Source organism: Hyperolius riggenbachi, chromosome 10, assembly GCF_040937935.1.
Source record: "Hyperolius riggenbachi isolate aHypRig1 chromosome 10, aHypRig1.pri, whole genome shotgun sequence".
In the NCBI taxonomy this organism is placed as follows: Eukaryota; Metazoa; Chordata; class Amphibia; order Anura; family Hyperoliidae; genus Hyperolius; species Hyperolius riggenbachi.
The window spans coordinates 61,882,973-61,897,218 of NC_090655.1; the positions used below are offsets into that span (position 1 = coordinate 61,882,973).

A 14,246-nucleotide genomic window follows, 5' to 3' on the forward strand; every position below is an offset into this window, starting at 1 on the left:
AGTGATTATCTAGATTTATCTAGAAAAAGTAACAAAATGTCCATTCATAAACATTAGAGCAAGCGGTATGCGGACGGGGATTAGCGCTCCCTTGGCAGTAACGATAAGCATGCGGAATACATGTAAGTGAATGGGACAGACCTCCCAAGCAGCAGCAGAGAGAGCAGCGCACGGAGGGACTCAGGCAGCTTCTCTGTTTCCGCAAGCCTACCGACAGCCTTTTTCGGAAAATCTCTGCACTTGTATCGCAACAGGCAACATTTTTATGAATGACCACCCAGAAGTCTAAATTACCGACAGCTGTGTTTTCCCGCACTGATTCTCATTACCGACAACACTTATTAATGATACCCAATCCCACTGATTGATGAAGTTCCCCCTGTTGGTGTCTTTTGAAGCATGCACTTTACTTAACATGGTTTGTGTCTTGTTACCTGCCTCTTGGCAATTAAACAACAAAAAAAATCCCCCTCCTCTCTCTTTCTGAGTATACATAAATAATGGACACTATGCTTGCGGCGCATACCACTTATCAAAAATTGAATTGGATAGGACATGTATGCTATGCTTAGTGCCTCTTACCTGATTGGCTATATCCATATAGCTTTGCATTTACTTATTGTTTGAGTCAAACAGTAACGCCCCTTACCTGGGATGTCTCTGCTCTGCATTTCCTGCCGATTTTCCTGCTGTATTTTCAATATTATTTTGTTCATCACTTTATTTACATGTATATTATCCCTTGTGTACCATGATATAGTGTTGTTTAATCCTTAATATAGTGTGACACTTTGTGAAAAACAGTTGTTTTTAATTTAGGGACATTGTAATCAGCCCTGGTAACTATTTGCGTTCCAAGCCGGCATAGCACTTCCTGAAGTGACGCACCTCCGTTTGACGGTGACGCACTTCCGGCTGCCGGGCTTGGTTACCCATGTGCGCTTGCCATTGATGGGCATAGACCAGCACACAGCGACATAATGGATGCGCTACAGGGAAGGGAATCACGTGGACTCTTGCGCTCCATGACTCATTTTCAACACAGCTTGGAAGGCAGATATATTTGCGCTCCAGCTGATGACGTTCTTCACTCGGACAGCTTGTCCTATCAGAGCGCTCCATCCACGAAGGTCCCCAGCTCTTAAAGATATACTTAAGTCAAAAATAAAAAATGATTTTTACTCACCTGGGCATCCCTCAGCCCCCTGAAACTGTATGGTGCCCTCGCAGCCTCGCTCCGATCCTCCTGTCCCCGCCGGCGGCTACTTCCTTGTTCGGCGACAGCCGCTGACAGGCTGGGAACGCGAGTGATTCTCCGCGTTCCCAGCCGCTATATCACCCTCTATGTTGCTATAGCGTATAACATATACGCTTTTGCTGCATAGAGGGTGATATAGCAGCTGGGAACGCAGAGAATCACTCGCGTTCCCAGCCTGTCAGCGGCTTTTATTTTTGACTTAAGTATCCCTTTAAGCAACTCCTTTTCTTATGATACACTGCTCCTGAGGAAGTGGTTATCTTTAGCCACGCGTGGAGCGTCTTGGCGTGCCTCCCACCGGTCTCATCTGAATGCTGCTATCAATTCCAGGACCCTCCAGTATCGGTATATGTATGTTACAACCCCATATATAACTTTTGACTTGCATTACTGATCCCTGTATGCACTGTTCATGCACTTTTACCTGAACACTCATGTTCTTTGAGCATTATATCTATCCTTATTTCTTAGCACTTTGGTCACTATAGGGCTTATTACTGTAGCATGTCATTTTCAGGTCTAGACCCGGGTCTGGGATTGCCTTACATTGGGCTCAATCATTGGTCCCAATTTTTGACAATTTAAGCAGTTACAGGGCTGATTGTTTACATAGGTGGTGAGACACTTCTTATTGATCATTGGTCCGCAATTGATGTATTGTGGTGACTTGCTGCTTGTTAGCTGTAACTTATTAAATGCTTTTATGTGTTCTTTGCATGGTGTCCAATAAAGATTGTTTACATTTGGAATGGTGGTGCAGCCTGTATTTCCAAGACCTCTTTTTTTCTTTTTTATGGTTAAGGTGTGATGCTTTTTGGCCTGGTAGCCACACACCAGTACTATTGAGTGCGGATTATTTCTATTGCATATCAATCCCAGTCACACAGTGACCAATTGGGGCTATTGGGCAAAGTTTGAGAACCCTTCCATTAACAGTGTAAGAATGGCTGCAGTTTACATTTTCCCAGTGAAATTTGTATTCGTCTGCGCCCACTTTTTGATTATGGGGATAAAAAAGTATCCTATATGTTATTTCAGGTACTGTACTATGTGTGTGCCAAATTTCATTCAAATTCCTTTAGCCATTTTTGCGTGATCAAGTAACAAACATCCGCACTTCCCCTTTTATAATATTAGTAGGATATGCTGCATTTTATATATGAACTGCATTTTCTATATGGGCTAATGTGCTTCATTTTCTGTATGGGCTAATGTGCTGCAATTCATATTTAGGCTGCTGTTTCTATATGGATTAACCTCCTTTTTTTCTATATGGGCTAACGTGCTGCATTTTATTAATGGACTGCATTTTGTATATGGGCCAATGTGCTGCTTTCTATATACTGTATGGACTGCATTTTCCATATGGGCTAAAGTGCTGCATTTTCTATATGGGCTAAAGTGCTGCATTTTCTATATGGGCTAAAGTGCTGCATTTTATTAATGGACTGCATTTTGTATATGGGCTAATGTGCTGCATTTTATATATGGACTGCATTTTCTATATGGGCTAACGTGCTGCATTTTCCATATGGGCCAATGTGATGCATTTTATATATGGACTGCATTCGGAGCAGTGCTTTTCAGCGCTGCTAGATTTGGGCGCAGCGGGCGCCACCATAGACTATTATAGGAGTCACATCACACAGCGCTCAGTGAGTAACGTTGGCGCCGTCTGAAGACGGAGCCGAAGTTGCTTAAAAAACACAATAAATCGGCCTCCAGCAATCACTGGAAGCCAAATTATATCATTACCCCCCTATCCATGGAGGCCTGGAGGGGGGAATAGTAATTAACATGGCCCGGACTTGTGCAGAAGCAGGATCAGCCATGTACTGGCTGTGTCCTGCGCCCAAGTCTACTGGCGCAGATTTCACATGTATGCACTGCATTTTCTATACTGGCTAACGTGCTGCATTTTCTGATATGTGAGATGGGCCCCTGTATTGGGGGAGGGGGGTGGTTAGAAGCTGTGCCCCCACAGCTCTGGAACCCCCTGCAGTCACTGGGGCTGCTCTCTGTGGTTACACCTCTGGTGAACAGTGTGTCCTTTAACCTTTGCCATAAACAAACACTAGTAACAGAGTATGGTATAGATATTGGCTATCATTCATAAAAATTTTCCGCATGCGGAAATGCTTAAAACAGCTGACTTTACCGAACACTTAGCAAGTTCAGCATTCATAAAGCCTCTTTCCGCATGAAAAGCTGACACTAGCGAGCAGAACGATAAATCACCGCCTTGTGCGGTGATTTTCATAAACAATGTAACAAAATGGTAATTCATAAAGATTACCGCAAGCGGTATGAGGACGGGAAATACCACTCCCTCTGATGTGGCGATAACAATGTAATGTTAATGGAGACACAGACCTCCCAGGCAGCTGCAATAGAGCGGAACACGGAGAAATGTATCAACTCGGCAGCTTCCTGCGTCTCCGCAAGCCTACCGCCAGCCTAGTTCGGGAAATCTCCGCAGTTCTATCGCACCTGAACACTTTTTTTATGAATGACCACCCAGAAGTCTAAAATACCGGCAGCGGTGTTTTCCCGCATTGATTCTCCATACCGACAGCTCTTTTATGAATGATACCCAATGTGGGGACTGCTTGAGTGTCCTGAACGTAACTGCACAACACTTATAAAGCATATACAGTATATTAGAATCTTGCTGCTTAAATAAATTGTTCAAGTAGTCTGAAGTGTGTGGCCAGGTGCCCCAAATGTTCCTGGCATTCCCTTCAGCCATTGCACACTTTAGATCAGCATTGTCTGACAGTTATCTTCTATTGTTCTTCCTACACCCCCAGCTCACCCCTTTTCCCCTTCCATTTCCGTACAACTGAACAGGCTGCTGTGAAGAAACGCGGAAAAGCCGCCGCATGGACGCAGGATAAGGCAGCTGTTTCCGCGTCTGACGCGGCGGTTTGTACGCATAGGCCTGCTACTCTCAGTGGGGCGGGATGCGGAGGAAACGCCGCACGCTCAGACAGCGTGGCGGCGGATTCCGCATCCCATACAGCAACAATATTACAACACATAACTGGTGTGGCTGGGACTGATAGTCCACACTGGTTTAGGAGGACGCGTGCGCACACAGAGAGGCAGGGCCTTTATGGCAGTCAGAGGAGAGTCAGCTGACAATTGCAGCAACTTTCATTGGTCCAGCACTTAAGGGAGGTGCTGGAGAGCACTGGTGTATATATACTGGGTGCTGGTCATTCCTCTGGTGTCTGGCGTTGCGATCACTACATGGTAGCACTCAGGCCTTGTCTGTATCTGTGTTCTAGCATAGTTTCCAAAGGTGTTGACGATCACGGACCTCACACCTTAGCGTTAGGAATATTGAACTGTATTCTTTGTTATGACCTTCTGCCTGCCTGACTATCCTGCTGAACTCTGATTCTGTACCGTGCTATCTCTGATATCCTGGTACCAAACTCTGCTCGTTCCTGGACTCTGTATTTGCCTCCTGATTCTGTACCCCGCTATTCTAATACTCCGTTGCCAAACCCTGCCTGTTTATTGGATTCCGTATCTGTCTCCTGAATCTGTACCATATCTGTCTGTGTGTTAACGACCTGGATTGCCCGACCTCGAAAACTGGCCTAATAGCCATACACTGGTCGATTTGCCATCAGATTCGACCAACAGATAGATCCCTCTCTGATCGAATCTGATCAGAGAGGGATCGTATGGCTACCTTTACAGCAAACAGATTGTGAACCGATTTCAGCCTGAAACCGTTCACAATCTGTTGTGGTGGTACTGCTGCTGCTGCCCTCGCCTGCCCGCATACATTACCTGCTCCGCCGGCGCGACTCCAGTCTCCCGGTCACCGCTGCTCTGTCTGCGCTCTGGTCTCCAGGTCCGGCATGCCTCACTTCTTCTAGCCCGGCAGGAAGTTTAAACAGTAGAGCGCCCTCTACTGTTTAAACTTCCTGCCGGGCTAGAAGAAGTGAGGCATGCCGGACCTGGAGACCAGAGTGCAGACAGAGCAGCGGTGACCGGGAGACTGGAGTCGCGCCGGCGGAGCAGGTAATGTATGCGGGCTCTATTGTGTCGGTCATCGGGCACTCGAACGCCGCTAGCGATGCGCTCTTTACCAGCGGGCGATCGACGGTTATTTTCCGCACGGCACGATCGACGGGATCGGACGAAATAGATCGAAATTTGGTGTGTAGCGTGAACGATTGGCAGCAGATTCGATCCCAGTGATCGAATCTGCTGTTGAAACGGGCGCAAATCGGGCCAGTGTATGGCCACCTTTACTGTTAGAGGCAGTTCCCAGACCTGTTAGTGACACCCTCTCTCTGGTGTCACTCACGTTCTGTCCGTCCTACCCTCAGCCTAGCTCCTCCCCCGGGAGAGTCTAGGCATACGGAAGGAACTTACTTCTGTGCAGTACTCCTTACTGCTTCTGTACCTTCTCCTAAGGTGCAATACTCATAGTATTACTGTTACACCAAAACATTCTTCTCTCTCAGGTGTCCAGAGGTTAGAATATATATCTGATTATCGGTGATACTGCAGATCATCAATAATCGGGTATATTCTGCATTCTCGGTGATACTGTAGATCACCGATAATCAGACACCGATCGTTACAGCTGCTCAGCAGATAGCCCGCTAGCCTGTCTATACAGAAATCATTCCTAAGTTACCACAAAACAAGTGCGCTTACCAGATTCTATCAGACCTTAATTACAGCGCCTGAAACAGGGCATCATGCGACCAGCGGCCAGTATCTTCCCAGCTGGTCTTCTAATTACTGGGCTAAGATGTCCACGCTCACTCAAATAGTAGTACCCACGGTGGTTACATGCAAAGAATATATGAGAACTCATCTAAGCGTATCTCTCTTAAAAGCATTTATTTCCCAGAACGTCTCAGGACAGCAACCCTGAGACTTGTCTCCTTCCACACACACTGGACAGGAAGCTAGTTAAAAGATTTACATAATTGATTAGCCAGGGATTAGACAGGTATATAACATCATGTGCCCTTACCCCATCAGTTGTTTTTCCTGTCCACGCAGAATGCTAGGTGGAGGGAGGTCTGGCCACCCATGCTTTCTGCAGGAGCCGCGGCTCGTGTGTTCCCCTTGGTAGGCGCTGGCTAGTTGCTTCAGCGCGGGGACACGCTGCGCGCAATAACGTCCCTCTCGTCGGGCTGAATGCGGAAGTGCGCGTATGCGGAAGTCCCGCCCGCGGGTGACGTGACTGGCGCCTCACGTGACAGGAAGCCGGAAGCAGGAAGGTCCTGTCCCGGCGTGCGCTCCAGCGGCGGTGTGCAGCGTGGTATCAGCAGAGGCTGTCTGGGATGAACTGCTGCAGAGACCGTTGATTGGGGCAATTAGAGGTATGTGCATTAGGGAATGCTGTGGGCGGAGTTCTTTCGACTAAGAAACCTATTTAAATGGATTACATAGTCAGAATCTGTTACTGACTATGGAGGCTGCCACTGGATCTTCCTCCCAGGGCTCTGTGGAGTGTCGCTCCGTTCCCTCTCTGGTATGATCATATAACAAATGTATGAGGCATATTGGTTATTGCTGAAGGGTTGTCAGGCTGATGGCTGGTTTTGTCTGTGTTTTGTTGCAGCCTGAAGTTTTGTTGCAACCTGAAGTCTGACAGGAGGGATAGACCAGACAAGCCTGCTAACCCTGTGAGAACTGACACATCCGCTAGATCTAGTAGATCAGCTGGATCTTCTGGTGCTAAAACTACTCAGAAGTCGGTGAAAAAGTGTGCAGTATGTCATGAGAAATTGTCATCATCTTCAAAGAAATTACTATGCCAGTCATGTATTGAAAAAGTGGTGAGGGAAGAATCTCCATCTATGTTTAAAGACTTAAGGGGATGGATTAAGTCAGAGATAACCTCTGCTATGGAGTTAATGAGATAAGGATCCTGTTAATACTACTCCTGAAGCTGATACTGAGCTGATGGCTACAGCATCTACTAGTGCTCCACCGGTTGAGTTACCTAAACCTGTTTTTGTACCGATTCCTCCCCGGAGGGAAGGAAAGGCTAAAAAGAGGAGATTAGAGGAAGGTTCTGAGGAATCAGATAAATCAGAAGAACTAGAGATCTCTTCGTTTGAAGAAATATCTTCTGAATCCGAACAGACTGGGGAAAAAGGTGTTAAAGAGCAAAAGTTTGCCTTTTCCACTGAGTTTATGAAGGAGTTGTTAGAACACATGCATGAAGCAATGGGGATTACTACAGAAAAGAAATCATTAACACCACTAGATCAGATGTATGAGACTTTAGCAGACCCTCAGACTTCCTTTATTCCGGTACATGGCACTCTCAAAGATATAATTCAACGAGAGTGGGATGTCCCAGAGAAAAGAGCGTTTTGACCTAAATCTCTGTCCAAAAGATATCCATATAGTTCTGAAGATCAAAAGTACTGGGGGGTTGCTCCAAAACTGGACCCCTCCTTGTCTAAAGTTTCCAGAAAGACGGATCTTCAATTTGAGGACTTTGGTTGCCTGAGAGATCCGATTGATAAAAAGATTGATAATATCCTGAGAAGAGCTTGGGAAGCTGCTTCATTGAACTTTAAACCATCCATAGCTTCTACAGCAGTTGCTAGATCCCTAAAACTGTGGTTGGCAGATGTACAGTCACAAATTGCTTCAGGGGTTCCCAGGGAAGAGATATTGAATTTATTTCCTAAGATTATGCATGCTTCTAATTATCTTTCTGATGCAGCAGATGATTCAGTCCGGCTTACAGCAAGGACAACGGCCTTGGTAAACTCGGCCAGGAGAGGAGTCTGGGTGAAGACCTGGCAAGGGGACACCTCTTCCAAATCAAAGCTATGTGGGTTACCCTGTGAGGGCAATATGTTGTTTGGATCCAAGCTGGAGGAAACATTAGAGAGAACGGCTGATAAGAAAAAGAATTTTCCCCTGAAAAGAAGGAATTTTCGAGTCAATCGGTCCTTTCGTCCTCAAGGCAAGACAGAGTCAGAGAATAGAGGACAGAAAAGGAGGTGGATACCGAATAAGACCCAGAGACCAAGAGGTAATCCTTCATACACCTCTACAACACAGCATCCAAAACAATGACGCCAGTCTTCCAGTGGGCGGAAGGTTAGCCCACTTCTTCGAGGAATGGCAATCAAGGTTTCAAAACAAGTGGCTATTGGACATAATCCTTCAGGGATACAGAATAGAATTTGTCTCTCACCCACCAAATCAGTTCTTCATCACCCCGTCTCCAAGAGCTCAAAGTCAAGCACAAGCTCTAGAAAGCGAAGTGAATATTCTGCTGGAGAAAAAAGTCATTCGTCAAGTCCCAAGATGTCAAGAAGGTCTGGGGTTTTACTCTCCGGTCTTCTTAATAAAGAAACCTCAGGGAACTTACAGGTTTATCCTAAACTTAAGAAAGTTAAACAAAGCAGTCAGATACAGGAAATTTCGAATGGACAATATTCGCTCAGTTCTGAATCTGCTTCAAGAGGGTTGTTGGCTGGCTTCACTGGATCTAAGGGATGCATATCTCCACCTTCCCATACATCTGGAGTCGCAACAGTACCTGAGGTTTGCAGTGTATCTTCAGGGAGAGGTAAGGCATTTTCAATTTAACCCTCTCCCTTTTGGGTTATCATCCGCCCCTTGGTTGTTTACAAAAGTTATGGCAGAAGTACTGGCTTCTCTAAGATTGAATTCTATCCAGATTATCGCCTACCTAGATGATTTACTTATTTGGGGGTCCCTCTGTGGATTCAGTAAATCTTCAACTTGAATTTACACTGAATTTCCTCCAGTCCCTGGGGTGGTTGATTAACTGGGGGAAATCTTCCGTAATTCCTGAACAATGTATGGAATTTTTAGGTTTTGAAATTTCTTCCTCCAGTAAAAAACTTTTTCTACCAGAAAGAAAATCTGCTGTGTTACTGAAATCTGTTCTTTCTTTTCAGAAATTCAAGACTATATCATTAAGGAAAGCCATGGCATTACTGGGGTTACTGACTTCATCCTTTCCAGCAGTGCAGTGGGGTCAGCTTCACTCCAGGACCCTACAGACCTGGATCCTTTCCAAATGGGACAAACGGCTGTCTTCCCTAGACAGGAGATTCTCCATTCCTTGGAACGTAAAACACTCTCTGCTATGGTGGTTGGAACCAACACGGTTATCCAAAGGAAATCTATGGGAACTTCCGACAGAAGTCATAATAACGACAGATGCGAGCTCTTGGGGATGGGGAGCCCACTTGGATACTCTTCTGACACAGGGTCAGTGGTCACCACTAGTGAGCAGAAGTTCATCAAACAACAGGGAGTTGCAAGCAGTGGGACAAGCTCTACGGGCCTTCGAATCACAGATTCTTCATTCCCATGTTACAGTGCGGACAGACAACAAGACGGTAGTCGCTTATTTGAACCGACAGGGAGGAACCAAGAGCAAGACGCTGTGGTGCCAAGCCTCAAAGATCCTTCACTGGGCCGAAAACAAACTCAATTCTCTAAGGGCGGTGCACTTAAAGGGAACCTTGAATTGTCTAGCGGACTACCTGAGCAGACGTCACCTGTTACAGGACGAATGGAGTCTGAACAATCGGGTGTTTCTACAGATCTCAGAACTATTTGGAGCTCCAGAAGTAGATCTTTTTGCAACAAAAGCAAATGCAAAATGTCCTCTGTTTTGTTCTCTGAATCCTCAGGACAAGCCTTGGAAGATAGACGCGTTCTCAATCAGTTGGAGTCACCACAAGATGTACATTTTTCCTCCGTTTCATCTGATTTCAAGGGTGGTGAACAAGATTCATCAGGACAAGGCTCAGGCTATCCTGATAGTACCTTACTGGCCCAAAAGACCGTGGTTTGCGCCACTTCAGAGATCTGCCTCCAGTTATCTCCTTCTAACGAACAATCAGGATCTGCTGACCCAGGGCCCAGCTCGTCATCCCAATTTACACCTTCTACAGCTTTCTGCATGGAGCCTGAGTGGGCAATACTGAAGAGCAAGGGTTTCTCTAATAAGCTTTCAGAGACACTCATACAAAGTAGGAAGAAGGTTACCAGACAGATCTATTATAAAGTATGGAAAGTTTACAATAGCTGGTGTTTGCAGAATTCGGTGGATACATCAAAGTCTACATCAGTACTGGAGTTCTTGCAAGAAGGTTTCCAGAAGGGATTGAGCATTAGCACCCTGAAGGGTCAGGTCTCGGCATTAAGTGTCTTCTTGGAAAGGAGGTTGGCAGAAGAACAATATGTAATTCGCTTCTTTAAAGCTCTGAAAAGACTTCGACCTATAGCTCGGTCTAAAGTACCTGCATGGGACCTTAATACAGTGTTACAGGGGTTATGCGAGCCCCCCTTTGAACCAATTGAGGACAGTTCTGATAAACACCTGACGATTAAAACAGCCTTTCTTTTGGCAATAACATCAGCCAGAAGGATTGGGGAATTACAGGCACTTTCGATCAATGAGCCTTATTGTATAATCAGCGAAGATAGAATTACTCTCCGGCTAGATGTAGCCTTCCTGCCTAAAGTGGTTTCTAAATTCCACAGGTCCCAGGAGATTTACTTACCATCCTTCTGTAATAATCCTTCAAACCAGAAAGAAGAGAAATTACACTGCTTAGATGTTAGAAGATGTGTGTTGGAATATTTACAACGTTCTAAAGCCTGGAGGAAGTCCAATGCTTTATTGGTGCTCTTTGCTGGGAAATTCAGAGGCAATCAGGCCTCTAGAGCAACCATAGCAAGATGGATCAAACAGGCCATTGCGTTAGCATACTTTCAGCAAGGAAAATCACTTCTTTCTTCAGTTAAGGCACATTCAACCAGAGCAGTTGCTACTTCCTGGGCAGAGAGGGCTGGAGCTACAATTGAGCAAATCTGCAAGGCAGCCACATGGTCAAACCACAATACGTTTGTTAAACATTATAAACTTGATGTATTATCTTGTTCTGATTTGTCTTTTGGCAGAAAAGTATTGCAAGCGGTGGTCCCTCCCTAATAAAATCTTGTATATCATCTCAGGGTTGCTGTCCTGAGACGTTCTGGGAAAGACAGGAATTACTTACGGTAATGTCTTTTCCAGAAGTCGAAAGGACAGCACCCTATTTACCCACCCGAATGTTTGTTATTAAAAGATTTGAAGCATCATTCTGTGTGGAGTCTTTTTTATTACTGATGGGGTAAGGGCACATGATGTTATATACCTGTCTAATCCCTGGCTAATCAATTATGTAAATCTTTTAACTAGCTTCCTGTCCAGTGTGTGTGGAAGGAGACAAGTCTCAGGGTTGCTGTCCTTTCGACTTCTGGAAAAGACATTACCGTAAGTAATTCCTGTCTTTCAATAAAATGCCCGATAAAGCATTTATTTCAATAAAACTCCACCCGACCGGTTTCACTGTTAAGTTTCATCGGGCTAAAAGAGCAAATGGCTGAAACGGCATATTTATACCTTCTAAAACTCATGCCGGTCAGGTGAGGCAGACATTTGGCTGAACGGCGTCCTGTGAGTTTATATGCTGTATATCGTTTTGGGTCCCTGTCACAAGGGCCCTGATGTGAGTGATTGTTCATTAATGTTTTTTATTGGGAGTTTTATTGAAATAAATGCCTTTAACCTTCCTGGCGGTAACCCCGAACGTAGTTTGGGGTAAGCCGCGCAGGAGGATTTCTCAGGCCCTGCTTGGCCGATTTGCAGAATTTTTTTTTTTTTGCTACACGCAGCTAGCACTTTGCTAGCTGCATGTGCACACCGATCGCCAACGCTCCACGCCGATTCGCCGCTACCCGCCGCGCTGCCCCCCCCCCCCCCCCCTCAGACCCCTTGCGCAGCCTGGCCTATTAGCGCCAGGCAGCGCTGAGGGGTGGATCCGGGACTCCCAATGACGTCGGTGACGGGGGAAGCCCTCCAGGAAATCCCGTTCTTTGAACGGGATTTCCTGATCGGGTGGGGGGATGCCGCTGCAGCGGCTATCATGTAGCCCTAGGCTCGCTACATATTTTAAAAAAAACAAAAAACTGCTGCGCTGCCCCCTGGCGGTTTTTAATAGACCGCCAGGAGGGTTAAGAGAGATACGCTTAGATGAGTTCTCATATATTCTTTGCATGCAACCACCGTGGGTACTACTATTTGAGTGAGCGTGGACATCTTAGCCCAGTAATTAGAAGACCAGCTGGGAAGATACTGGCCGCTGGTCGTATGATGCCCTGTTTCAGATCCTGTAATTAAGGTCTGATAGAATCTGGTAAGCGCACTTGTTTTGTGGTGCAATATTGGTGGAGGAATTTGAGACTAGCGCCGAAGTTATACATCTTATTTATTGGAAGGACACTGAACTGGAGTGTTTTGAACTGTGGCAGCTTATCTCAATGAGAATTTTCTAACTGTTCAGAGTTTATTTATATGATTGCGCTGATATAGTTTCTATATTCCTAAATTACCACCTTGAACTAATGTTTTTATGTGAATGGAGTAATTCATATTTTAATATTAATCAACATTTATAACCGTATTTAACATGTCCTGTTTCCATAACTCCACAGGCCTTTGTCGAATAAGTTCTGGATCGGTGGGATCAAGGAGGATTGAGAAGACTCTGAACTCTCCAGCGGCTTCCCACTACTGAGGTAATTATTCAATTATCTTTTTCCGCTTCAGGTACCCTTGAAAGGATACATGAGGTGACATGATGAGATACAGTGGCTTGCAAAAGTATTCGGCCCCCTTAAAGTTTTCCACATTTTGTCACATTATTGCCAAAAACATGAATCAATTTTATTGGAATTTCACATGAAAGACCAATACAAAGTGCTGTACACGTGAGAAGTGGAATGAAAATCATATATGATTCCAAACATTTTTTTAAAAAATAAATAACTGCAAAGTGGGGTGTGCGTAATTATTCAGCCCCTTTTGGTCTGAGTGCAGTGAGTTTCCCATAGACATTGCCTGATGAGTGCTAATGACTAAATAGAGTGCACCTGTGTGTGATCTAATGTCAGTACAAATACAGCTGCTCTGTGACGGCCTCAGAGGTTGTCTAAGAGAATCTTGGGAACAACAACACCATGAAGTCCAAAGAACACACCAGACAGGTCAGGGATAAGGTTATTGAGAAATTTAAAGCAGGCTTAGGCTACAAAACGATTTCCAAAGCCTTGAACATCCCACGGAGCACTGTTCTAGCGATCATTCAGAAATGGAAGGAGTATGGCACAACTGTAAACCTACCAAGACAAGGCCGTCCAACTAAACTCACAGGCCAAACTAGGAGAGCGCTGATCAGAAATGCAATCAAGAGGCCCATGGTGACTCTGGACGAGCTGCAGAGATCTACAGCTCAGGTGGGGGAATCTGTCCATAGGACAACTATTAGTCGTGCACTGCACAAAGTTGGCCTTTATGGAAGAGTGGCAAGAAGAAAGCCATTGTTAACAGAAAAGCATAAGAAGTCCCGTTTGCAGTTTGCCACAAGCCATGTGGGGGACACAGCAAACATGTGGAAGAAGGCTCTCTGGTCAGATGTGACCAAAATGGAACTTTTTGGCCAAAATGCAAAACGCTATGTGTGGCGTAAAACTAACACTGCACATCACTCTGAACACACCATCCCCACTGTCAACTATGGTGGTGGCAGCATCATGCTCTGGGGGTGCTTCTCTTCAGCAGGGACAGGGAAGCTGGTCAGAGTTGATGGGAAGATGGATGGAGCCAAATACAGGGAAATCATGGAAGAAAACCTCTGTGTGTATGCAAAATACTTGAGACTGGGGTGGAGGTTCACCTTCCAGCAGAACAACGACCCTAAACATAAAGCCAGGGCAACAATGGAATGGTTTTAAAGAAAACATATCCATGTGTTAGATTCTCGATTGGATTTAGAACTGGACTTTGGCTAGGCCATTCTGTGGCAAGATCTGAAAACTGATGTTCAGTGTTCTCCCCAGAACTTTTTTCCAGCCGGGTGGCCTGGAATAGTAGCCAGGTGGCATGAAAAAGCAG

The 14,246-nt window shown here is 45.4% G+C and overlaps 1 long non-coding RNA gene across 1 annotated transcript in view; it reads left to right on the forward strand.

Moving 5' to 3' along the window:
- Window positions 1-12,865, forward strand: part of LOC137533832 (uncharacterized) — a 64,722-nt gene extending 51,857 nt beyond the window's left edge. The window contains exon 3 of the long non-coding RNA XR_011024231.1: window positions 12,788-12,865. This is a non-coding gene — a long non-coding RNA (uncharacterized lncRNA). The remainder of the gene's footprint in view (window positions 1-12,787) is intronic.
- The last annotated feature ends 1,381 nt before the right edge of the window (window positions 12,866-14,246 follow it).